The sequence below is a fragment of the Dendrobates tinctorius genome, unplaced genomic scaffold (assembly GCF_039654945.1).
Source record: "Dendrobates tinctorius isolate UK_male_01 unplaced genomic scaffold, ASM3965494v1 ptg000055l, whole genome shotgun sequence".
NCBI lineage: Eukaryota > Metazoa > Chordata > Amphibia > Anura > Dendrobatidae > Dendrobates > Dendrobates tinctorius.
This window is the reverse complement of record NW_027361723.1, coordinates 6,503,627-6,526,630: the sequence shown is the minus strand read 5'-3', so window position 1 is coordinate 6,526,630 and position 23,004 is coordinate 6,503,627. Positions and strand designations below refer to the sequence as shown.

Sequence of the window (23,004 nt, the reverse complement as noted above, 5' to 3'; positions counted from 1 at the left end):
GAGACTATTGCATAGCTCCCAAGCGTCCCGGCGGGACAGTCCCGTTTTTGACTGCCTGTCTCGCTGTCCTGAGCAGGACTCTTTTTCCTGCACTGCACTGAGCCGCCACGCCCCCCCATGCACCGACCCCATCCTGACCCTCCCAGAGACCCCCCGCAGCGCCCCCCACAGCCTGCGATGACTTGCTAGGCTGTTGCTTCTGTGCACACAGGACCTGTGATGAGGTCACAGGAGGGGAGGAGTCAGGAGTCACATGATCATGGACTCTGCTGTGCTGGTTGTCATGATGCTGGTGAGGGAAAGTTTATTATGTGTGGGGTCAGGAGGGGTTTACAGGGTGGATGTAGCAGACCCGTGTGTGTATGGGCTATGCAGCAGAGCGGAGCTGTGCGTGTACGAGGTGTACGGAGCGGAGCCCTGTGTGTGTACGAGGTGTATGGAGTGGATCCATGTGTGTACAAGCTGTACGGAGCGGAGCCGTGTGTGTACAAGGTGTATGGAGCAGAGCCATGTGTGTGTACGAGGTGTATGGAGCCGAGCCACGTGTGTACGAGGTGTACGGAGCAGAGCCACATGTGTACGAGGTGTGCGGAGAGGAGCCACGTGTGTATGAGGTGTATGGAGTGGAGCCATGTGTGTGTATGAGGTGTACGGAGCAGAGCCACATGTGTACAAGGTGTACAGAGCAGAGCCACATGTGTACAAGGTGTACGGAGCAGAGCCACATGTGTACGAGGTGTGCGGAGAGGAGCCACGTGTGTATGAGGTGTATGGAGTGGAGCCGTGTGTGTGTACGAGGTGTACGGAGCAGAGCCACATGTGTACAAGGTGTACAGAGCAGAGCCACATGTGTACAAGGTGTACGGAGCAGAGCCACATGTGTACGAGGTGTGCGGAGAGGAGCCACGTGTGTATGAGGTGTATGGAGTGGAGCCGTGTGTGTATGACGTGTATGGAGTGGAGCCGTGTGTGTATGAGGTGTATGGAGTGGAGCCGTGTGTGTATGAGGTGTATGGAGTGGAGCCGTGTGTGTGTATGAGGTGTACGGAGCAGAGCCACATGTGTACAAGGTGTACGGAGCAGAGCCACATGTGTACAAGGTGTACAGAGCAGAGCCACATGTGTACAAGGTGTACAGAGCAGAGCCACATGTGTACGAGGTGTACGGAGAGGAGCCACGTGTGTATGAGGTGTATGGAGTGGAGCTGTGTGTGTATGAGGTGTATAGAGTGGAGCCGTGTGTGTGTATGAGGTGTACAGCGTGGATCCACGTGTGTATGAGGTGTACGGAGCGGAGCCGCGTGCGTACGAGGTGTACAGAGCGGAGCCGCGTGTGTGCGAGATGTATAGAGCGGAGCTGTGAGTGTACGAGGTGTACGGAGTGTAGATGTGTGTGTACGGATCAGAGCCACGTGTGTATGAGGTGTACAGAGCGGAGATGTGTACAGAGCGGAGCCGTGTGTGTGTATGAGGTGTGCAGCGCGGAGCCGTGTGTGTGCAAGGTGTATGGAACGGAGCACTGTGTGTACAAAGTGTATGGAGCTGAGCCGTGTGTTTACAGAGCGGAGCAGAGCCATGTGTGTACGGGGTGTACGGAGTGGAGACACGTGTGTTATGAACGGATCGCCGAGGAGGAAATAAAAAACAACACAAGCTAAGTCTCAGAAAACCAAAGAGGTTGGTAACTATGCAGACTGCAGACCCCTGATCCTAACACGCACCTAGCAGCAGTCGTGGAACATTCCTACGGTGGTCCTAGACGCCTCGCCACAACCGGAGAGCTAAATAAGCCTAAAGCAGGAAAAGAGGAAAACTAACTGCCCCAGAGCAGACCCCAAAGGAAAGACAGCCCCCCACATGTATTGACGGTGAAACAAGATGAAAACACAAACAAAGGCAGGAAAATAGGCTGAGCAAACAATGGGGCCAAACTAACTAGAAAGGACAGGAAAGGAAAGACACTGCAATCTGCAAAAAACCCTACCAAAATGTCCAACACAACTGATAGCAAAATTAACCCTGAAGTCACTAGACTTCTCCCACTATATCAGCACTCTGAAATATTCTGAGACAGAGCAAAAAGAGGCCATCTTATAAGGGACAAAAAAAGGCAATTTGGCAAATACAAATAAATATGAGTGGAAATTCAGCACAGCCCAGCTGGGCTGGCTGACCACACAAAAAACTCAATTGAACAACAAGAGCAAGTGTGAACATTAGCAAAAACAAACTTAACTTGAGAAGACTGGAACAGACCTGAGTCCAAGACCTGAGAAGCAGACTGAATCACCAGCACCAGGATAGGGCGTCAGCTGTCTTATATCCAGTCTGATACTCCAGACATCCAATCGTTATCTTCCTCACCAGCTGGCAGATCACTACCAATTAAACCAACCTCACTACCTCCTGTCACCACCAGAGGGAGAACGGAAGGAGAACTCTCAACTGGTGGAGCAGAAAATGAGCTCATAACACACGTGAGTACGAGGTGTATGGAGTAAAGCCGCATGTGTACAAGGTTTACAGGGTGGAGCCATGTGTGTACAAGGTGTACAGAGCGTGGCCGCATGTGTACGAGGTTTATGGAGTGGAGCCGTGTGTGTACGAGGCATACAAAGCGGAACCGTATGTGTATGAGGTGTGCAGAGCCATGCGTGTACAAGGTGTATGGTGGGGAGCATTCGTACCTCCCAACTGTCCCGGATCCAGTGGGACAGTCCAGATTTTGAGAGAGAGCACTTTAAAATTCGCATGTGAAGTTCCACCTGAAGTGACGTGCTAGAAGCTGACGGGAAATGAGGTAATTTTGGGAGGAGATTGTGACAGAACCATGGAGGCACTTCAGGGAATGCTTCAGATCCATCACTGTGTCCTCCTCCGACAGCGCAGACAGCAGGATCGCCTTGGAATCGGGGATGCCGGCCATGTGAGCGGATCATGATATGTCCTGCATTGGGAGGCTCACGTGGGCATTACAATGGGAGCCAAGCTGCTATAGTATCTTTATAGAATCTTTTTTTCTCTCGCTCTCTAATCTTTCTTTTTTCTCGCTCGCTCTATTCTTTCTTTCCTCTCTTTCTTTCTCTCTTCTTTCTTTCTTTCTTTCTTTCTTTCCCCTCTTCCTTTCTCTCTCTCTGTTCTCTCTTTCACTCTGTTCTTTCTTTTTTCTTTCCCCTCTATCTTTCTTTCTATCTCTGTTCTTTCTTTCTCTCTCTGTTCTCTTTCTTTCTCTCTTCCTTCTTTCCCATCTTTCTTTCTTTCCCATCTTTCTTTCTTTCCCATCTTTCTTTCTCTCCCTGTTCTTTCTTTCCCCTCTTTCTTTCTCTCTCTGTTCTTTCTTTCTCTCTGCTCTTTATTTCTTTTCCCTCTTTCTCTCTCCCTCTCTGTTCTTTCTTTCCCCTCTTTGTTTTTTCTCTCTCTGTTCTTTTTTCTGTCCACTTTTTCTTTCTCTCTCTAATCTTTCTTTATTTCTCTCTCTCTCTCTGTTCTTTCTTCCCCTTTATTTCTTTCTCTCTGTTCTTTCCTTCCCATCTTTCTTTCTCTCTATCTCTCTGTTCTTTCTTTCCCCTTTTTCTTTCTCTCTGTTCTTTATTTCTTTCCCCTCTTTCTTTCTTTCTTTCTCTCTGTTCTATATTTCATTCCCCTCTTTCTTTCTTTCTTTTTCTGTTCTTTCTGTCTCTCTCTCTGTTCTTTCTCTTTTTCTTTCTTTCTTTATCTCTTTCTTTCTCTCTCTCTGTTCTTTCTTTCCCCTCTCTCTTTCTCTCTGTTCTTTCTCTCCACTATTTCTTTCTCTCTCCCTCTCTTTTCTTTCTTTCCCCTCTTTCTTTTTTTTCTCTCTCTGTTCTTTCTTTCTTTCTGTTCTCTCTTTCTTTCCCCGCTCTCTTTCTCTCTCTCTGTTCTTTCTTTCTTTCCCCCTTTCTCTCTCTGCTCTTTCTCTCTCTCTCTCTCTTTCTCTCTGTTCTTTCTTTCCCCTCTTTCTTTCTCTGGGTGTGGTTGGGGCATGGACATGGGTGTGACTAGTTGTGAAATGGGTATGGTCGGGGGGCGTGGCCTAAAATTTGACGCAACCTTTGTCCCTCTTTCCCGTCCGTCTTCAAAAGTTGGGAAGTATGACTATTGTCTGCGATTGCACCAACAGAGATTTGTCTTTAGAATCCTTTTCCTCTCTCCCTTGTGCACAATTTGGTGTGGGAATTTAATCCCTCAATGCTTAAAAGAAACCCACATATAACACATATGTTAAGAAGGAGAGGTTTATGCAAACTGAATATGGGCCGAAATATTTTTGTAGGGTTTTTATAAAGAAAAACAAAAAACAATAATAGGATCATTTATTTATTTATTATTATTATTGTTATTATTATTTTTTTCCACTCAGTAAGGTGACATTACATACCTTTTAGAAAAGGTATTTACTAAATATCCTTTTCAGAAGCTCTGATCAGAATGGGTGGGTCCATTTTGGACACTTAATTTTGCTGCAGATAAGTGGAAACACACAAACGTTTTCACAGTTGCAACCGCACCCACATTGGATAGGGGTGTATATAAAACTCCCCACAAGTCATTTTGTTTTATACACCTGAAGAAAGCTCTTTTAGAGCAGAAATATGTTGTGATTTTAATACCTATTTCAAGTTTTTTTATGCTTTTTTAATTATCACAAGCATGAAAAAATCTTTAATCATGTTTTTTAAATAAATTTAATTTGACAAATACAAAGTGTCTTCACCATTCTGAACATCGCCCGAAGGAATAGTTCACATCTGACATCTGTTTGAGGACTCATTCCACCAGAAGGGAGCGCTTCCGATTTCTTTTTTCCAAAGTTCTCCTTGTAGCATGGGTCTAGAAGTGTCACCAAACAGTAATGAGTGTCACCCAAAATTTTGAGAATGCAAAGGTTAGGCCTCTTTCACACATCAGTTTTTTGCCTTCAGGCGCGATCCGACTTTTTTTTGTAAAACCGGATCCGGCAAAATGCAATGCCGGATCCAGTTTTTCCCCATTGACTTGCATTAGCGCCGGATCGTGCCGGATGGCATTGCGTTTCATCCGTTTTTTGCCGGATCCGGCAACTTGTCTCATTCCGGCGTCTGGAAAAAACGGCTACTGTAACGTTTTTTGTCTCCGGCGAAAAAGCCGGAAGCGCCGGATCCGGCGCTTCCAGCTTTTTGCTACAATGAAAGTCTATGGGCGCCGGAATGCGCCGGATCCAGAAAAAGACGGATCCAGCCACCGGATCCATTTTTTTTAAGTCTGCGCATGCTCAGATCCAATTGGCCAGCCCCCAGGAACAGATATAACCTGCTAGACGGATCCAGCAAAAAAACGGATCCGTTTCTACAGTTCTCCAAAATTTATGCCGGATCCGTTTTTTCTAAAAATAGCCGGATCCTGCCTGATGGCAAAAAACTGATGTGTGAAAGTAGCCTTACGGGAAAGGCAGCGCAACATAAAGTCAGCCATGAATGCCAGACTGCTAATAGGCAAGCCTTCCGTGTCCTCACCAAGAGGACGACTGACCACGGTGTCGTCGTCCTCCTCCTCCCAGTCCTCAGGCCATCCACGCTGAACAAACGGTATGACAGTTGTGCTTGTACAACCATCTATAGCGCATGAAAGTAGCTCCTGTTCTTCCTCCTCCTCATTGTCACCCAATCCACGTTGTTGTGATGACATGAGGCTGGGCTGTGTGTAATCAGCCTGTATGGTTCCTTGCTCCATCTCATCAAGCTTTGCCAGCCGAGGAGTCTCCAGGGACCTGACAGGAATCCGATATTTTTTAACCGCCTCAAGCCTGATAAAGTTCCCTACCACACCTGAATCCACATAAGCCTCCTCAGAATAACATTTGGAACCAAAATTCAGCAAGACAGACATGTTGAGGGGGAGAGAGTATTTACATACACCTAGGGAGGCCTCTCCTACCAGACCTAGGCGGCGGAGTTTCCTGGCCTCTCGGGACAGGAGCGAAGGAGATGAGAAGCACTCCCACAGTAAAAGCAGAGTCCTTGTGCAAGCCTCTCCTTACGATGCCGTTCAGCCATCTTGAGTCGGTCCACCTGCATAGGCTCAGATACAGGGCCCGCAGAAGATAACATGGATTGCATTTGAGGAGAACTGCGAGTAGACGAGGAGAGACGAGGAGGTCTTCTTTCTCTGACTGCCTCACGGGTGCACTCTTGGAAGTGCAGATCAATGCGTGTCGCAAGAGAGATTAAGTCCTCCAAAGAGGTAGGGGTATCCCGACTCGCCAGTTCGTCTTTAATCCGACCGGACAGGCCTCCCCAAAAGGCCCCTATGAGGGATTCATTGTTCCAACCGAGTTTGGAGGACAAATTGCGAAAATGGATGGCATATTGTCCAACAGACAGAGTAACCTGATGGAGGTTGAAGAGAGACTCGGTTGTGGAAGCCAGATGACCAGGCTCATTGAACACCTTGGGGAAGGTGTCCAAAAAGGTGGAGAGCTGAGAGACGATAGGGTCATCACGCTCCCAGAGGGGATTCACCCATGCTAACACCTCCCCCTCTAAGTGGGAAACAATAAAGGCCACCTTAACATGATCGGTGGGATATTGCTGCGGCAGAAGCTCAAAATGTAGATGGCATCGATTCAAAAACCCCCCCCCCACAGCTTAGGGTCACCACTATACCGAGGTGGTTTGCCTAGACGGTGCAGCGGGTGCGAGACCGAGGCTTGGGCAGAAAAGGAGGCAACAGATTGTAGGGGAAAAGAGTCTGTTATCTACCGACGCCATATAGTTGAGGATGTAGGCTTGAGTGTCGTATTGCTGAGTGAGCTCTTGTGGGAAACTGGCCAACAGGGAGGCATTCCCAGGGTCAGAGGACTGTAAGGCCGAAAAGCGGGATTCCATAGATTTCAAAAAGGACATAATCCTAGTCTGATTCTCCTGTAGAAAGACCAGTTCCTTTTTGGCAGTGGCCGAGGTACCAGCAGGGTGCATGGCCTGATTATACTGTGACGACTACTGGAGTGGACCCTCTGGGTCATGATACCAACCCACCCAGGGCGAGCTGACCTAGTGAGGACCACCCCCTATACAGGGAGCGTCAGGGGCAGGCCCAGGGGGGTAAAGTACCACGACTGCTGGAACTAGGTGACCGGCTCACAGAAGACGCGAGAGACCGTGTCAGCAGGGAGAAGACGGGAACACGCAGGATACAGGAATGTGTAAAGCATGGACATGGGGGCACAGGATAGTGCTGAGCGTATACACGGGGACATGCAGGGTACAGGATAGTGCAGAGCGTGTACACGGGTGCATGCTGGGTACAGGAGTGCGTATAGCGTGCAATGAGAAGCACGCCAGGGTACGAGGCAAAACAGAGCGTGTGCAAGGAAGCACTCCTGGGTACAAGGCAAAGCAGAGTTTAGTGACCTGGTCAAGACTTGGTTTTCCCCTTTAAGTAACCCTGGCTGTGAGTAGCTTTTGTACACCTCAACTCACGCCTAAGTTATCCTTTTACTGTTGTATAGTTTAAATGAATCCATTACTCACTAATCTCATATATTCATGATTTATATATTAATCTCACAATGTGAAGTCTGACACAAGAATTGAGCGTTATCCTATTGGTCGGTGCCCCGGTCACCAAGGTTCAGTGGGAGGAGCTACCTCCAGTGTGGAGACAAGACAGGGTTCTGGAAGGTTCCCTGAGGAGTCTGGTTGAAGATGTGACCAAGAGCAGACCTCATGTGAGGGGTCTCCAAGCCTGGAGGTTCATCCTTCTCTTCATCTCAAGACTTACAGCCAGGCCTTATGCCTTGGATCTTCCCCTGACTGCTACAGCCAAGATGGCTGAAGACTTGTAACCTTTTTATTACCCTGGGTCCCCGCTGTCCGGTGTAAGGCGTGCTTCTCCAGCATTAGGTCTCACTAAATGTGTACAGAAGAACCTATTGCTCCGCGTGTTGAGGAAATTGAGGGTCCCCCGCCTCACCGCAAATTATCCGTCATTTACTTCAAGTATATTTCTGCACGTACCGTGACCGGCTGAGGACATGAATCCGGGATGTCAGGTCTGCACATATTCCATATATTCCCTCTTCTGCCTTTCTACCACCAATTGACTTTGAACTCTCTTATAATTACCTGCAAGTCCTGCTCCTAACTAATCCAGGTTCTTAAAGCTCCAGAACCTTAATTCTGTGTCAGAATCCAATCCTGAACTGTATGGGCCGTGGATTCCCCATGTGAACTGTTACCATTACTCCATGTTGTATCTCCCCGTTCTGCTGAAGTGAAGCAGCTGTTATCCCTGAGACCTGTTGTCTGTGGTTATTCAATCAGCTGTGGACGCTGCATGGGGGTGGATAACAGTGAACGGAATGGCCCCTTACCAGGGCTGTTGCAAGAGAGTGTGCTGGGAAGCACGCCTGGGCACAAGGCAAGGCAGAGTGCATGCAGAGAATTATTCCTGGGTACAAGGCAAAGCAGAGCGCGTGCTGGGAAGCACATCAGAGCACAGGGCAAGGGACCTGAGTTCAGATGTGGCCAGAGACCAAGTAGGTCTAGCAAGGAAGCCAGAACGTTAATCAGGCACCACCTACAGGAAGAAGCAGCCTGATATAGGGCATGTGTGTTGGGACTTCTAGGTCAGGTCCTCCAGGACCATAGAGATGTCATAGAGATGTCAGAGATGGAACGGCCGCAGTCAGGGCTGGAGGGTGATGAAGCCCTGGAGTCGAACGTGCAGCCATAGAATCAAGTGAGAGAGGTGCGTGTGCACACCCAATGGGACCCCCGGACCGGCTGGGATGCCGGAAGAGAGGACATTGGGCGCTGTGTCCCGGCTTCGGGGGAATGAGGTGAGAGCGGCATGACAGTGGCATTAACAGGAGAAGGTCACTATATGTACCTTTTTGGGCTGAAAGTCCCGCACAAGTCCAGCACCCAGCCCAACAAACACAGGCCTAGAGGAGATGGTGATGGCAGGATTGTTTACAGGCCACAGCAGATCCAGAGGCCAATAGTTCCACACTAAAAGTCCAGGCAGTAGTTAAGCACAGACAGAATCAGGATGACGCACAGAGGACTGTAGGCAGCATAACGTGGAGAGGCAGAGCACCGAGTAACGAGCAGCAGCAGCAGGGAGTCCACCAGTAGACAGGCAGGCGCTCAAGAGCCAACAGCAACAAAATACTCAGGCAAAGAGGAACACACGGCCCGGATTTAAATAATCAGAACAGATAGGAAGTTCCATGACAAGGCAAGATACAAGACTCCACCTTGGATAAGGGCAAACAGGCACAAAAGAAAGTCCGGAATCCTTATACAGGGTGTGGACCCGAACTCCCACCGAACAATCCCGGCATTGGTCGGCGCTCGCGAGAGCACTGCGAGTACAGCGATGCTCAGGCACGTACCGAGCATTACCGAGTATGATCGCTCATCACTAGTTTCAATGCCCATCAGCCACCAGTGAGATAATTAAGAGGTGCGATGTGATTACCAGGCAGTCAGGAACCTACTGTCAGGAAAATATGAATCATTTTCCATTGTTTTGATTACACATACAGCGCTATCGGCTGCAGCTCCTTGGTTTTTGGAATGACATGCTGTCCCACCCCCACTTAGTTTGTGCAGTTAACACTGAGCTCCTCATGCTACATTCCTTCCCCTCCCTCTTTCTCCCTGTTGGAATGTCCACCCACCCCCTCCCTCCAGCTATACAAGCTGGTGTAATGTGAGACCATGGTATGCCTGGCAACACAGCACAGGAACCGTTTATGACCCTAATTGGTTAAGGGCAGTTCTTCTAGCACATGAGTTTAAACTCTCCTTTGTTCATTGAAACTCGAATATAATAATACTGGATAATCATAGAGGCAGGAAACTTATATTTTTGAAATCTCCATGATTAAAACTATTCATAACGGCGTTTTTTGGCTTCTGCGCCCACCAGAAATTGAATAAAGGGTATATGCTACCCAGTAACACACACATAGATATACGATGTTTGGTATCAAAAGAAAGGTAATGTCGTAATAAGTAAAATGATACCGCTGTTGTCTCTTTCTGACTTTTCCACCCAGAGTTATGACAAATAGAAGTTTTTTAGTAACTTTCTAAAGGGGGCATAACCAGCCCACCCTGTGAGGTCATCGAGGGGGAGACCCTTGGTTTTGGGCAAAGGTATAAAGCTCAGAGGCCCAGACAAAGAAGCTGTCTTTTGCCGAGGGAATCAGCTATAGAAAGCTGTGCATTGTGACCTGTTGCTCTAGGAAGGTTCCCCTCCCCCCTCCTCCACACGGCGTGCCATTGACTGAGATGTGTAAGTTCTTATTTTAATCAATTTTATTTTATAATTGTCTGTATATACTGTATCTTGTCTCTTTTGTAACATCTTTTACATATGTATAAACACTGCCTATATTTTCTGGTGTAAATCTATAAATTTACTAGATTCGTTTTTCCTTGCTCTATAAACTTACCGCCACGACCTCCGCACTAATTACGCTACCTTTTGGGTGGGCTCCTGACCCGATATTGGTTTTAATATATAACAAGGAGCTGGTGGCAGCAAAGTGTTCTGGAGTATTTGGGAAACCCTGGCAGTTACAGAACGGACGGTTATGTGTGTATTTCCTGCCGGAGACTGGGGATATACATACTGCTCTTACTGCAGAGTGCCCAATAGCCAGTACACAACAAGGCAGCCTTTCTGGCGACTACTTATCCTAGTTGTAGTTCCCTGACTGACTTGAGGTTAAGGGGGGCACCAGAGAGCTGCAAGTTCCTAACTGGAACTGGAAAGTGGTATATAATAAATCCCTGACAACTAGGGGCAACCACACACCCCCAGTTACTGACACCTACATAAGACCAATGTCATCTCTATATTTGTAGTGCTCTGAAGCTCAGCTCATTTTACTCTATACTGCAATATTAAAGTATTACAATATATACGGTAGATCACAGGTTCATGTCCCCTAGTGGGACTTGAAAAGAAAAAATAAACAGTAAAGTTTTTAAAAATATACAAAAGACATTAAAGTTTGATTCACTTCCTTCACCCCCTCCAAAAAAATAAAGAAATTGCATAAAAATATCTAAACATTTGTTATTATTATGCTGCAAAAGTCCAATCCATGAACATGTAAAGTTAATGAAACCGTACAGCAAATGCCGTAAAGAAAACAAACTCGAAACAGCCAGAATTAGAGTTTTTCTGTCACTGCACCTTCCCTCAAAAAATGCAATAAAATCTGTTCAAATTGGTATCCATAAAAACTGCCCCTCGGTACTCCAAAAATAGGCTCCATCGATAGAACAATAATAATAAGGCATTTCTGTAATCGCACCGACCGGGAGAATATTATTAACATGAAATTATTACCACCCTAGAAAGAGTCATCACAACTTATCCTGACATCTCCGAGCCCCGTTATCCTGCCAATCATGAGCGTCGCCCCTCATACAATATTACATACAGATAATGTATGGACCTGTCAGAAACACCTCACTTTACCTAAATTCTACATTAATATAAATCTGTCGTGTTTGTAAAAGGAAGGGAGTGATACGACACAATGGAGTCAGCAGGTGGGAGAGGTCACCAGGATGAAAGTTAAACCTTTCTATCAGTGAGGCACAAGAATGTGCAACAAATGGAAGGAAAAAAAAACCTGGTCCATCCTGTTCACATAAAACTCTCTATTTCTGGTGTCTAACACCTCACTTGGTAAGAAATCTTCTCAAGGAACACTCAAAGAGCTTGGCTCTACAGAAGATGGAGACCCTTGTGGTTAACGTCGTGTTGCTGCTCAGCATGGCCCAACTAGGTAAGGACGTGGGTATGTGATTAATGTAGTAATGAAGGAAAAAGACAGATAAGGTAGACAATCCCAAATCTGATAAGTAGTCCTGACTCCTGAGTCCCAATCCAACCAGGAAGTTTGAAGTTCCTTCAACATTCAAAAGTTCTTCTAGGGGTTTATATTGTTCCTTGTGGGTCTGCGTGGCCAGAGGCATTACATACGATCATTAGGCATCTGATTAGACGTAAAATCTGCATTCTGATACAGAGCTTCCAGATGGTGGAGGAAACATTTATGGTCATAAAGAAGGCCTGAGCAGAGATTGTATGTCTACACCAGGGGTTCCCAACCTGTAGCTCGGAAACCACATGTGGCTCGTGATCTGATGAATTGTGGCTCGCGGGTGTCTGCTTGCTTGGTGCATTAGCTTCAGGTCTAGTAAAGAGGTATGAGGTTCACATCTCAAAATGGTGAATTTTGTGAGTAGCCCTGCACAGAAGAGCAGATCTGGTTGCAAATACACTGGTCTTAGGGCTTTAGAGATAATTTAAGTATGGTGTTCTGGAGACAGGATGATACTACCTGTCAGAGGAGGAGCCTGAAACAGGATGAGACAGTGTGATGGGAGAATATGGAATGGGTATTGCGAGGACCTCTGGATCTAGGTAAACTGCTTTGGGGTGATTTCTGTGGAAAAGCTTTGTGTTAGGCGTCAGGTTCCTGTCACTGCACAGCAGGAATCCCAGGCCTGGCCTTCGGCGGTCTCCCTTTCCTCTTCGGCTTCAGAGGAGGCAGTTCTGCAGACTTGTCGATCCCGGCGCTCTGCTCTGACTAGCACTGTGGCTTTGGTTGCTACTGCCACCTCAATCCAGCTATAGCAACGCATGCAGGTCAGCAGCGAGCTACTCCAGGGACTAAGTCCTCCTTTCGGTCTACTGAGCATGTCCATGGGTCGATCTCTCATTGGAGATCGGAGGTCACATGCTCAGGTCCTTCTCCAGCTCAGATTGGACCATCAGGAAAGTCCTGGAAGGACACTGCTATAAAAGGCTTGCATGGCCGCTCGGCCATGCGCTAGTATAGACAGTATTTTGTAGTTGTGTGTGTGAAGATGGATGTATGCTTTCTGGTGACAGACTCCCTCCCTCTGTTTGTGCATGTGTATAGGGTATTGGAGATAAGTCAGCGCCTACAGGTGGCATTGCCTATGTACCACGGTGCATCCAGTCCTCTGCACCACACTTAGCGCCTAACTGTGCCATCCAGCACAAGGCACTACTATACTGCGTCAAGCAGCAACCACCAGTGCGGTGCCGTGCGCAAACATTGCGCTTTCCAGCCATGAGGTTAGGCTGGTTAGTGGCATCCACCAGCGCGGCGCTGTCTGTACCTAGTGTGCTTTATCTTTAAGTTGTGTATGTCCAGGCAACGCAGTAGCGGCGCCGAACACTAGTGGGTCTAGAGGGACTCTAACCCCGTGTCCTTGTGGCAGGGTCCTGTGACCACAACACTAGCGCTCACTCAGCGGTATTGCGGTCCTGTGAAGCAACTGGGTCCGCTTCCTATTAACAGGGTGAAGTCAACCCATGTGTACTAGTTATACCACCAGTTATTGTCCGCCATTACCAAGCAGCAGTAGTCATCTCTGCACGGTGGACTCCAGGCTGCGAACGCACCTCTTACCATCTCTTTATTATTTGGTGCGTTCCGCCAGCCTTAACATTATACTCGCGCCAGGGTCTGGCTAGTAATGGCGGACGAACAGCGACTGCAGCGGTACATCCAGCAGCCGAAGGGCAGGTTGGTGGCTCTCGAGCGCTCAGCCTCAGCTGTGGATGTTACCGCGTTCGCTGTTCAGGCAGCCACAGAGGCTGTCTCCCATGTGTCCCCTGCCATCCCTGTCCCAACTTTGTCCCGCCTCCCATTGCCTGAGAATTTCTCGGGCGATAGAGCTTCTTGTAGGGGTTTCGTGAGCCAGTGTACCACACAGCTGGAGCTGCTGGCTGCACGATTCCCCTCCGAGCGGGCTTATGTGGGATTTATTATTTCCCTATTGTCGGGCAGGGCTCTGGAGTGGGGCACACCGCTGTGGGAGCGTGGTGATCATGTGGTGCAGAGTGCCTCGCAGTTCTTGGGCACTCTGAAGCAGGTCTTTTTGGGACCGCGTGTCACCCATGATACCGTGCTCCAGCTGCTGGCGTTTTCACCATGTGAAGGACACCCTGGCCACCAGGGAGATTCCCCCCACCACACTGGAGGAGCTTATCACCATCTCCACCCGCATAGACCTTCGTTTTTCGGAGCGAAGGTTGGAGCGGTCCCAGTGTAGGCAGAGGTTTAGGTTGGCACCCACTTTGCTAAACCTCCGGAATCTCCCAATCGGGCATCCGAGCTCCAAGAGGCCATGGGGAATTCTCGCGTGGGATCCAAGTCCCGGTCCGCGCCAGCACTGTGGTCTGTCACATTTGTTGGCAATCTGGTCACCCTGCCAACAGGTGCCCACAGCGGCCAGGAAAACGCTTGCCTCTAGTGGCTGTTGGAGGAGACCTACTAGATACAGCAACGTTTTCCTCCAAGCTGTCCTTTGAGGGGACGCTTGAGTTTGGCTCTTCCACTCTGGCGGTGGCGGTTTGCGTGGACTCCGGGGCGGAGGGCAATTTCATGTCGTCTGCCTTCGCCCAACAGCACGCAATTCCTCTGGTTTTACTACCTCAGCCAGTCACCATCAGAGTGGTGAATGGAGCGACACTACCCTCTCAGATCACCCACCAGACCGTCCCACTGATACTCTCGCTGTCTCCTTCCCATCAGGAGACGCTATCTCTCCTTGTCATGCCCGAAGGTATTGACGAGGTTTTCTTAGGGGTGCCCTAAGTGGTCCTTGGGGAGAATTCTTGGGTGGAGTAAATGTGAGGGTAGCTGTCAGAGGGAGTGTATTCAGGTTGCCTCCACTGAAGTCTCCGCAGATCTCTCCTCTCTTCCACCTCACTGCCCCTGCGACTGTCCTATTGACCTCTTGCCTGGTGCTGAGCCTCCCCGGGGTCAAGTCTATCCCCTATCTCTCCCAGAGACAGAGACCATGTCTCAGTATATCAGGGAGAATCTGGCAAGGGGATTCATTAGGAAGTCAGTGTCACCAGCAGGGGCGGAATTCTTCTTCGTCCAGAAGAAGAATGGAGAACTATGTCCCTGCATCGATTACAGGGGTCTTAACGCTATCACCGTTAAGAATAAGTATCCTCTACCCCTGATATCGGAACTGTTCGATAGGCTACGGGGAGCGAGAGTGTTTACTAAACTTGATCTGTGGGGGGGCTTACAACCTGATTCGCATCCGTGAGGTGGACGAATGGAAGATGGCTTTTAACACCAGGGATAGGTACTATAATACCTGGTGATGCCCTTCGGGCTCTGTAATGCTCTGGCCATCTTCCAGGACTGTGAACGATATCTTCCGGGATATGCTCACCACCTCAGTTGTAGTCTATCTGGATGATATCCTCATCTACTCTCCAGATATAGACTCACCGGAGAGATGTTTACAAAGTTTTCAACCACCTATGGGCAAACTCCCTCTACGCCAAATTGGAGAAGTGTGTGCTTGAGCAGGAGTCCTTGCCATTCCTGGGCTATATCATCTCCGCCCAGGGATTGGCCATGGATCCTACCAAGCTACAGGCGGTTATGGATTGGCAGGAACTTCATTCCCTCAAGGCGGTGCAGCACTTTATGGGTTTTATTAACTATTACCGCCAATTCATTCCCCATTTCTCAACCTTGGTAGTTCCCTTGGTGACCCTCACCAAGAAGGGAGTAAATCCTAAATTGTGGTCAGAGGAGGTCTCCAAGGACTTCCCCTCTATTTAGTCTCATTCTGCCATTTTACATTGCCCCGATGTAAATAAACCGTTTATTTTAGAGGTGGATGCCTCACCCGTCGTTGCTGGAGCGGTCCTGTTCCAGAAGGATGCTCAAGGTCGGAAGCATCCTTGCTTCTACTTTTCTAATACCTTCTCACCGGCGGAAAGGAACTATTCCATCGGGGAAATTGGCCTTTTCTGAATGGAGACATCTCCTGGAGGGGGTTCGCTACCCCTTCCAAGTCTACACGGACCACAAAAATGTAGTGTATTTACAAACTGTCCAGCGGCTAAATTCTCGTCAAGCTAGATGGTCCCTGTTTTCCTCCCGGTTCCATTTCACCCTCCATTTCCTATCCAGTGAGAAGAACATCCGGGCCGATGCTCTCTCCCTCTCCGTGGTGTCATCGTAGGAGCCTCGGCTGATCGTCCCGTCTGAGAGCCTGAGGACCGTGGCTCCGGTCGCACTTGAGTCAGTACCTCCGGGCAAGACATTTGTCCCTGCCCGTCTGCGACTGGAGGTCCCCTCTTGGTCTCATTCGTCTAGGGTGGGTGGACATTTCGGGACAAAACGGACCTCTGAGCTTCTGGCGAGGACGTACTGGTGGCCGCATATGGCCTGTGAAGTCAGGGACTATATTCAGCGTGCGTCTCTTGCGCCCAGAATAGGTCCTCTTGGCAGTGGCCCGCTGGGCTACTTTACCCCCTGCCGGTAGCGGACAGGCCTTGGGAAATGATCGGTATGGACTTTGTGGTGGGGCTGCACTACTATACTGTGTCAAGCAGCAACCGTCAGTGCGGCGCCGTGTGCAAACATTGCGCTTTCCAGCCATAAGGTTAGGCTAGTTAGTGGCGTCCACCAGTGTAGTGCTGTCTGCACCTAGTGTGCTTTATCTTTAAGTTGTGTATGTCCAGGCACCGCTGTAGCGGCGCCAAACGCTAGTGGGTCTAGAGGGACTCTAACCCCGTGTCCTTGGGGCAGGGTCCTGTGACCACAACACTAGCGCTGACTCAGCAGTATCTCGGTCCTGTGAAGCAACTGAGTCCGCTTCCTATTAACTGGGTGAAGTTAACCCGTGTTTACTAGTTATACCGCCAGTTATTGTCCGCCATTACCGAGCAGTAGTTGTCATCTCTACACGGTGGTCCCCGGGCTGCGAACGCACCTCTTACCATCTCTTTATTATTTGATGCGTTCCACCAGCCCTAACACTTTGGTTATCATTATACTCATAATGGTGGCTTTGATTGCCCCTACTGTGAGGGGGTCAGGAGCTGGATATGGCTCGCGACCCTCACCAAGAGCTGAATGTGGCTCTCTCGGTCAGAAAAGTTGGGGACCACTGGTCTACACTGTAGTACATCTTGCTGGTTGCTAGAAACCCTGGAAGGTAGACTAGGGATAGAAAATAATAGTGGTCTGTCATCAAGACCCTGCCCCATCCTAGGATGAAATTGACTTGGTGCTTGTTTTTCTGACTTTCGTATCCATCTATGCTAGAAAAGTAGGGTGATAGTGTAGGTGGAGGAGTCCCCGCTGTGTAGCCGGGCCAGAACCAAGGGGACTGTCACCAAGGTTCCTAGGGGGACTGTTTCCGGGGGACATAATTAGAGGACGGACCAGAGAGAGTTCTAGAAGGAATGGGGGCGGAGCAAGTATAAAAGGGGCTGAGGACGCCAGCAGGAGGCAATCGACCGAGCAGGAGAGAAGGAGCAGGAAGGACAAGAGGGTGTCAGAGAGCCAGAGCGAGAGCCAGAGCAAGAAGAAGAGAGCAGCGACTGGAGGGACAGGAGAGCGACTCACCGCAGACAGGGGAGAGACGGCACCGAGCTGTCCAGCAGAGAGATACCGACCGCCCGACCCCGCTCCTCGCACCCGCCGCCGCTCCACTCCAGCCTGCGGCCGCGGCCTGCCCGCTGTCGCCTGTGGCTGCCACCGCCGACTCCAGCCCGCAGCTGTGGCCTGCCCGCTGCCGCTTGCGGCCACCACAGCCCGACTTCGGCTCGCGGCTGTTGCCTGCCCGCTGCCTCCCGCTGCCCCCGCATCTCGGCTCCGGCCCACGGCTGCGGCTAGTTCGCCGCCACCTGCGGACGCCGCTGCCCATCCACAGCTTGTGGCTGCGGCCTACACCCCCCGGTCCTCGGGCAATGCCGTCCCGCCTCTGTCGGGAGGCGCAATGCAGAGGAACTCTTCAGGGGCCTGCTGTGCCCCCACTTCGCCTGGGCGTAGGAACGCCCGAAGTCTCCGCCGTATACTCGTCGGTTGGGCCCAGCAGCTAAAACACCGAAGCAGCACCGACCACCACTCTGCTAGACGTCAGAGAATATAAGTGACACGTTGTAGTTGTGGTACAAGCAGGTACGCAGGATGCAGTGACGAGTCGCGAGACGGTTTGGTGCTTTTTATAATAACGTTTATAGGCCTAGAGGTGACTTTCCTCAGTCTCAACCTGACCAACCAAAAGGGGTAACAAGGATTGCCCTGGCAGGGGCTCAAAACAAGTAAACACAAGCAGAGTAGAACACGACTACTTCCGGCATGAGCCGGTCACTATAGGGCCGCGGTATGGCCGACTAAGGGTCCTTAACTATATACACTGTGTTCCAAATTATTATGCAAAACATATTTCCTCATATTTTCTCTACATTACCTATATGAATTGCAGTCATTGTTATTTTCCAGTCATCTACTATTCTAGTATAATTGCAATTTTTTGAATAAACTGCCTATGAAAACAGTATATTTTTAAAAATAAGAAACACTCAAAATGCATGTTCCAAATTATTATGCACAGCAGAGTTTTAAACCTTTTTATTTTTATTTTGAGCAAAAAAATGGTCAATTATAAAATTATAAGCATTATCAGCTTATTACAAAATGAAATCAGTTTTCAAGTCAAAACTTTATTCTAGGTGATGTTACATTTGCACATAGGACCCCTTGTTCGAAAGAAGCTTCTGAACTCTCTCGTCCATTGAATTTGTCAGTTTTTGGATGGTTTGTGCTTCAATTGTTTTGCATGTGGACAGAATCCCCTCCCAGAGCTGTTGCTTAGATGTGAACTGCCTCCCGCCATCATAGACACTCCTTTTGATGATGCTCCAGAGGTTCTCAATGGGGTTGAGGTCAGGGGAAGATGGTGGCCACACCATAAGTTTGTCCTCTTTTATGCCCATAGCAGCCAGAGATGCAGATGTGTTATTTGCAGCATGAGACGGTGCATTATCAGGCATGAAAATGATCTTGCTGCGGAAAGCACGGTTCTTCCTCTTGAACCATGCCAGGAAGTGCTGTTTTAGAATCTCGACATAGATTATGGAGTTCATTTTTACCCCTTCAGGGAACCTAAAGGGGCCGACAAACTCTCCCCATGATTCCAGCCCAAAACATTACTCCACCTCCTCCTTGTTGGCACCTTAGCTGTGTTTTCATGGGGTGTCCATCAACCAGCCATCCTCCACTCCATCCATCTGGACCATCGAGCATTGCACGGCACTCATCGGTGAACAAAACAGTTTGGAAGTCAGTCTTCATGTATCGTTTGGCCCACTGGAGCCGTTTCTGCTTGTGTGCAGTGGATAGAGGTCGTCGACAGGGATGGCTTACGCACAGCTGCAAACCTCTGAAGGACCCTGCATCTTGTTGTTCGGGGGACGTTGGAGGCACCAGCAGCTTCAAAAACTTGTCTGCTGCTATGACAAGGCATTTTTGCAGCTGCTCTTTTAACCTGACGCAATTGCCTGTTGGAAAGAGTCCTCAATTTTTCCCTATCAGCACGCACACGTGTGCGCTGGGAATCAGCGACATACTTCTTGATTGTGCGATGATCACGATGAAGTGTCTTGGCAATGTTGATTGTAGTCATGCCTTGACCTAAATACTCCACAATTTGTTGCTTCTCAGCAGCCGACACATCCTTTTTCTTTCCCATTTTGGCAAAAAATGTAAGCTGCTTAATAATGTGGAACAGCTTAATAATGTGGAACAGCCTTCTTAAGTAGTCTTGCCTTTATTTGGACACACCTGCCAAACTAATTTGCACAGGTATCTGCAATTGCTTTCAGTGATATAAAGAGCCCTGACACACATCACCATCAATGAGTTTAAATGACAAACAAAAAAATTCTAACCTTATCACTCCTAAACTCTTTTTGCATAATAATTTGGAACACAGTGTAGTCAACTTAGCCGTCCTGACGTCCCTCGGTGTCCTGGACGGTGGTTCTTCGGCGGAGCAGCCGCTGGGCCCAGCTGCTGAAGAGTCGATGTAGTCTTCGAGCGTTCCGACGCTCCTGTGACACTGGGGCATCTCCGGCCCCAGAAGAGTCCTTGGATGAGTGGGCCGTGGCCCCCGGGCTGGGGTAAGCGGTAGCGGTGCGGGGTGGCGAGTGGCAGGCCACTTGTGCAGCTAGCAGCTGCGACGGGGAGTTCATGACAAGCAGAGGCTCGGCCCCTGCCATGGACCGGAGCGGGACAGTGGTGGCGGCCGACGGCACTGAACTTGACGTGGCCACGGGTGAGGGCAGAGCGGCTGCGGGCAGTGGGACACAGGCCGCAGCCGCGGGCTGGAGTGAGGCGGCCGCTGGTGTCCGCAGGCAGGCTGCAGCCGCGGGCAGGAGCGAGGCGGCAACGGCCTCTGGTGACCGCGGGCAGGCCGCAGTCGCGGGCTGGAGGAAGGCAGCGGCGGCCGCTGGTCAACGCGGGGCAGCGGTTCTCGGATGGTCATCTCGGCGCCGTCCCACTGATGTCCAGGGGAAGTATCTCTCCTGTCTCTGGCCTCCTTCCAGGCTCTGGTGAGTCGCTCTGGCTCTCAGTCACTCCCACGATCTCCTGCTACTTCTGTCTCGTTCTGCTGACTCACTGGGACTCGTGTTCCCCGCCCCTTTTGTATTGGCTCCTCCCCCCAGTCCACCTGTCAGTCTCCACGGTCTGTCCCTGAACTCTGTCCCCCGGGAACAGTTTTCCCCGGAACCCAGTTGACGGTCCCCTTGGTTCCGACCCGGACAGCTGGGACCCCCTCTCCCACATAGCTAATACCCAGGACCTGTAGTCGGCCATACTGCGGCCCTATAGAGATCTGGTCTTGCCGGGTAGTCATGTTCGTGTTTCCAGTGTATTCTTGTTTTGATCCCTGTGAGGATAACTGTTGTTAGCTTGTTGGTTACTCAAGATAGCCCCTAGGTATATATACATATAAAGGTTACATCTTAAGTTCATCCCGTCTCCCGTCTCGTCACTGCATCCCGCGTACCTGCGATTACTACATTTGGCGTAGTCGGCACGATGCAGTCTCCAAACGCGAGCGGAGATGCCGCAGACCAAGGAGGGGCCATGGATTTGGGGGGCAACAGTGGGCCCCGGTTAAGCATATCCTTGGGGGTTATGCTGAGCAACCTGCCTAGGTTCTCCGGCACCAATACCATGCTGTGGAGCTGGACGGAACGGATGCGAGGGCTATTTAGAATGCATCCGATGATCCCTGACTTAGAACCAGAGGTAGCCCTTATGGCATTGGATGGGGAGGCCCGGGATTCCATAATGTTGAGACTCCCAGGACAGCGCAACACCTTTGTAAGGGTCTTACAAATATTGGAGGAGACTCATGGGGACCCGATGAATGTGGGGGAGCTGAGAACCCGGTTGTTCAGTCCTATGCAAGGGGAAGGGGAGACGGTCACCCAGTTCATGAACATCCTTCAGGAATTATACACGGCTATCGAGCGGAAGGACGGCGTAGGTGTGGGACCCATCGACATCACCCTATGTGACCTTTTAGTGTCCGGACTCCGAGACCCTCTGACTAAGCAGGCATTACGGGAGCAAATCCGGGTAAACCCGCGTATGGTTTTCTCCGAGGTGTGGAGCCAGGGGCATGCGTGGGAGCAGGAAGAGGGGCTGACAGTCCCCGTGGGGAAGGTTCAGAGCACGGAGGTCTCCGTGAATGCCATTGGAGAGCCCCAATGGGTGGAAGAAATGAAAGGGGAGCTGAAGAACATCAGGGGCAAACTGGCCGAGGTGAAGAGAAGGGCCGAGGCCACGAGTGAACGGCCTGGTTCCCTGGGGTCCTCGCAATCCCAGGGGCGGTCGGCCCCCACGGCCTTGGGAATGTTATGAATGTGGAGAACCTGGCCACCTCGCCTGAGAGTGCCCGCGGCGTGGGAGATACCCACCCCGGCGGCCATTAAACTACAGGGCTATGAGCTGGGAGCATGACGTGGGGTGGTGGAAGTCCCGAAGATCTGATTGCGAAGTGTCCAGTGATATGGGCAGAGTTCGAAGGCCGTGACGTACGATGCCTAGTAGATACAGGGTCACAAGTGACGACCATGCCAGAGACTTACAGTTGTGGCCAAAAGTATTGACACCCCTGCCATTCTGTCAGATAATACTCAATTTCTTCCTGAAAATGATTGCAAACACAAATTCTTTGGTATTATTATCTTCATTTAATTTGTCTTAAATGAAAAAACACAAAAAAAATTGTCCTAAAGCCAAATTGGATATAATTCCACACCAAGCATAAAAAAAGAGGGTGGACAAAAGTATTGGCACTGTTCGAAAAATCATGTGATGCTTCTCTCATTTGTGTAATTAACAGCACCTGTAACTTACCTGTGGCACCTAACAGGTGTTGGCAATAACTAAATCACACTTGCAGCCAATTGACATGGATTAAAGTTGACTCAACCTCTGTCCTGTGTCCTTGTGTTTACCACATTGAGCATGGAGAAAAGAAAGAAGACCAAAGAACTGTCTGAGGACTTGAGAAACCAAATTGTGAGGAAGCATGAGCAATCTCAAGGCTACAAGTCCATCTCCAAAGACCAGAATGTTCCTGTGTCTACCGTGCGCAGTGTCATCAAGAAGTTTAAAGCCCATGGCACTGTGGCTAACCTCCCTAGATGTGGACGGAAAAGAAAAATTGACAAGAGATTTCAACGCAAGATTGTGCGGATGTTGGATAAAGAACCTCGACTAACATGCAAACAAGTTCAAGCTGCCCTGCAGTCCGAGGGTACAACAGTGTCAACCCGTACTATCCGTTGGCGTCTGAATGAAAAGGGACTGTATGGTAGGAGACCCAGGAAGACCCCACTTCTCACCCCGAGACATAAAAAAGCCAGGTTGGAGTTTGCCAAAACTTACCTGAAAAAGCCTAAAACGTTTTGGAAGAATGTTCTCTGGTCAGATGAGACAAAAGTAGAGCTTTTTGGGCAAAGGTATCAACATAGAGTTTACAGGAGAAAAAAAGAGGCATTCAAAGAAAAGAACACGGTCCCTACAGTCAAACATGGCGGAGGTTCCCTGATGTTTTGGGGTTGCTTTGCTGCCTCTGGCACTGGACTGCTTGACCG

At 49.6% G+C, this 23,004-nt stretch overlaps 1 protein-coding gene across 1 annotated transcript in view; it reads left to right on the top strand.

The window, feature by feature from the left end:
- The first annotated feature begins 240 nt into the window (after nt 1-240).
- The window catches only part of LOC141091678 (prostate stem cell antigen-like), a 48,621-nt gene continuing 25,857 nt past the window's right edge, over nt 241-23,004 (top strand). Inside the window, exon 1 of the mRNA XM_073577373.1 lies at nt 241-292. The gene's annotated coding sequence lies outside the window, so the exon portion shown is untranslated. The remainder of the gene's footprint in view (nt 293-23,004) is intronic.